This window comes from Takifugu rubripes, chromosome 7 (assembly GCF_901000725.2).
Source record: "Takifugu rubripes chromosome 7, fTakRub1.2, whole genome shotgun sequence".
In the NCBI taxonomy this organism is placed as follows: Eukaryota; Metazoa; Chordata; class Actinopteri; order Tetraodontiformes; family Tetraodontidae; genus Takifugu; species Takifugu rubripes.
The window spans coordinates 16,910,739-16,914,760 of record NC_042291.1 but is presented as its reverse complement, the minus strand read 5'-3'; the positions used below and the strand labels follow the sequence as shown (position 1 = coordinate 16,914,760).

The window sequence follows — 4,022 nt, the reverse complement described above, 5'->3', positions numbered from 1 at the left end:
TCGGTCCAGTCCCTCAGTCCATTTCCTCAGTCCACCCCCTCGGTCCACTCCCTCCTTTCACCCCCTTGGTCCACCCCCTCGGTCCACCCCCTCGGTCTAGTCCCTCGGTCCACCCCTTCGGTCCACCTCCTCGGTCTAGTCCCTCGGTCCAGTCCCTCGGTCCACCCCCTCGGTCCACTCCCTCCTTTCACCCCCTCGGTCCACTCCCTCCTTTCACCCCCTCGGTCCACTCCCTTGGTCCAGTCCCTTGGTCTAGTCCCTCGGTCCACTCCCTCCTTTCACCCCCTCGGTCCACTCCCTTGGTCCAGTCCCTTGGTCTAGTCCCTCGGTCCACTCCCTCCTTTCACCCCCTCGGTCCAGTCCCTCGGTCCACCCCCTCGATCCACCCCCTTGGTCCAGTCCCTTGGTCCACTCCCTCGGTCCACCCCCTCGGTCCACTCCCTCGGTCCACCCCCTCGATCCACCCCCTTGGTCCAGTCCCTTGGTCCAGTCCCTCGGTCTAGTCCCTCGGTCCACTCCCTCCTTTCACCCCCTCGGTCAGAGCAGCATGATAAACTGGTCAGACCTTCTCCCCCAGCTGGTCGGCCCACCCAGGAGATGGGAGGCTTCTCCATCACTTGTCCCAGGTCAACTCATTTCTATCATCTGTCACTTCCTCTTCTCTAACCTCTGGGACACCTCTGGGACACCTCTGGGAGACCTCTGGGAGACCTCTGGGACACCTCTGGGACACCTCTGGGAGACCTCTGGGAGACCTCTGGGACACCTCTGGGAGACCTCTGGGAGACCTCTGGGACACCTCTGGGACACCTCTGGGACACCTCTGGGACACCTCTGGGAGACCTCTGGGAGACCTCTGGGACACCTCTGTTCTCTTCCTGATGCTGCTTTTTCCCGTCTTCACCACGGAGCTTCAGGACCTGACGCCTCAGCTTTTGCTGGTACAGTGGTTGTAATGTCATAATCCCCCCTGCTGTGTGTGTGTGTGTGTGTGTGTGTGTGGAGGGGGGGGTCGTCTGTCTCTCATCTGTCTCTCGTCTGTGTGTCTGTGTTACATGATCTTTGGGGACTGCTTTACATTTGGTGCCTGTCATGGGGCCTCATCAGAACAGATGTGATGGTTTAAGCATCAATAGAGACACACACACACACACACACACACACAATGGTTCAGGTTTAGCCAACTGCACATGGAAGCTGTAGCTAGTGGTCGGCCCAAGGGGACGCGTGTAATTCCTGGTGACCATCTTTCTGGGTGAAGTTAGCATTTTCTGCAGGTACTTCAGAGCACAAACGTGCACGTGAGGTGGAGTCAAATCTGTGAACGGCCCTCAGGTGAGTGGGTGGAGCCTCCTGTGACCAGGTAAGAAATGAAAGATGGGAAAATGATAAACGCAACATTTTTACTGCTCCGTAAAATTTGAGTGGATAAGCTGCTCTGACCAGGTCCTCGTTGGAACGTTGCTCAGGTTTAGCAACACGTGCACAAACATCTGAAACTGCTGCTCCAAGCTCGTCCTGGGAGGGGCCTCCGTCCTCTGCAGTCCTGTTTTAGGCTGGTAGCGTTAGCATTGTAGCGTTTGCATTGTAGCATTGTAGCGTTTGCAGTTACACAAGCGTGCCCGTGCTTCAGGTCATGACAGGAACATATCATTTAAATGTCTTCTCATATAAAACTACAGTATCTGCCCTTCTTGTGTTGCTATGGTAACCCCCAGGGGCAGACAGGAAATGCAGCGCTGTGCAGTTCACGCGGTGGTGAGGAATGATTAATATTCCTTAAAATCCACTCAGGTTCCAGGCCTGAGGGTTTCCGAGCAGTGCTGACGTGCACGTGTGCATGTGATGGTTGGGAATTATCTGCAATAAACACAGAACACTTTCCCCTTCTGTCCCACTCTTTTACCCCCTTTTGTCCCACTCTTTTACCTCCTTTTGTCCCACTCTTTTACCCCCTTCTGTCCCACTCTTTTACCCCCTTTGTCCCACTCTTTTACCTCCTTTTGTCCCACTCTTTTACCCCCTTTGTCCCACTCTTTTACCTCCTTTTGTCCCACTCTTTTACCCCCTTTTGTCCCACTCTTTTACCTCCTTTTGTCCCACTCTTTTACCTCCTTTTGTCCCACTGTTTTACCCCCTTTGTCCCACTGTTTTACCCCCTTTGTCCCACTGTTTTACCCCCCTTTGTCCCACTATTTTACCCCCTTTTGTCCCACTCTTTTACCTCCTTTTGTCCCACTCTTTTACCTCCTTTTGTCCCACTCTTTTACCTCCTTTGTCCCACTCTTTTACCCCCTTTTGTCCACCTCTCGAGAGCAGGACCAACCGAACTGCTCGACTGCCCCCCAGGTGGCGCCGTGACGCCAACATTGGTCACTGCTGTCTCAGCCCCCGCCGACCCCAGGATGAGGGTCCAGGATGAGGGTCCAGGATGAGGACCCCCCCTCCCTTCCCATCCTGGTCACGGACTGTTTCCTCCCCTCAGGCAGGAGACCACGGTCCATTCGGACCAGAACCTCCCGCTACATGAACAGCTTCTTCCCCTCTGCCATCAGGCTGCTGAACACCAAGTGACTCAGCACTGAGCACCATGAACAGCATCACATCACTCCTGCATTGACCTGCACTATTTCTTACCATTTATGTATATACTGTACATATGTCTTATTTTATTTTATTTATCTTATTCTAGTGTTGTCTTCTTTATGTTGAATGTCGCAGCGTCACACCAAGACAAATTCCTAGCTTGTGTAATACTGTGTATTACATGAACAATGGCAATAAATCTGATTCAATTCAATTCAATTCAATTCAATTCAGGGTCCAGGATCATTAGATCATCTCAGTGACTCTTGTCCTGAGTCCACTGTCGTGGAAGCACATCGTCACTCAGTGTCACATTTCCCACAAAGAATCTGTGCGTAATCCAGCATCTGACCAGTGCAGCATCCTGCACGTTGTCGGGAAGACGGCTGTGACATCATCGTGCAGGCAGCTGTGACATCATCGTGCAGGCAGGTGTGACATCATCGTGCAGGCAGCTGTGACATCATCGTGCAGGCAGCTGTGACATCATCGTGCAAGCAGGTGTGACATCATCGTGCAGGCAGCTGTGACATCATCGTGCAGGCAGCTGTGACATCATCGTGCAGGCAGGTGTGACATCATCGTGCAGGCAGCTGTGACATCATCGTGCAGGCAGGTGTGACATCATCGTGCAGGCAGGTGTGACATCATCGTGCAGGCAGCTGTGACATCATCGTGCAGGCAGGTGTGACATCATCGTGCAGGCAGCTGTGACATCATCGTGCAGGCAGCTGTGACATCATCGTGCAGGCAGCTGTGACATCATCGTGCAGGCGTTCTCCAGAACAGAGGAAAAGTCCCGAGGCTGCAGCTGATCCAGCCTCAGACTGTTGGATCGGACTTAATCTGCTCACGATTCTTTCGTTACACGTCTACGTTGTCTTTGAGTGCGTCCGTGTCTCTGCTCCTCTTCCTCGTGGGGCTTTACGCGGACGCCTCAAAGGTCCTATAAGGTGGCGCGTTGGAGCTCCCACGTGCTGGTGAATTCTCCGAACCCTGACAGGATTCCTTTGGAGCGCAACTGCTTTCATGTTGCCGTCCGTGTGTAACACTAGAACAAACAACAAAGCGTTCTTTGATGTGCAGCGAAACAACGCTCAATGTCCACTGGACCCCAACGTTCTGCTTAGAACTGCGATGGAATGCTTCAACATCTGTTTGAAGCAGAGCCAGATGTGCCTCCAGATAAACGACCAGGGCTGAACTCCCAGCATCATTGGTGGTTTAGCTCTTTATTTCTTCAACATTTGAATCTTTTCATGACCTGGCAACGCCCTGGATGGCTCAGATGTCCTGTAGGGGGGCGCTAACGGACCTCGTTGGTCTCCATCACCAACCAGACGTGTCATGAGATGGTCTTGTTTGGGTTTCGTTGCTTTAGAGGAAGTTTGTTCTCTCTGCGCTTTAGTTTCCCCACAGGTACAAACAATAATCCG

General features: G+C 53.0%; 1 long non-coding RNA gene across 1 annotated transcript; it reads left to right on the top strand.

The window, feature by feature from the left end:
* The first annotated feature begins 796 nt into the window (after positions 1-796).
* On the top strand, positions 797-2,594 carry LOC115250447 (uncharacterized). Its single transcript, XR_003888999.1, has 3 exons — positions 797-941; positions 1,278-1,335; positions 2,320-2,594. It is a non-coding gene; the product is annotated as an uncharacterized lncRNA (long non-coding RNA).
* Positions 2,595-4,022: the final 1,428 nt, after the last annotated feature.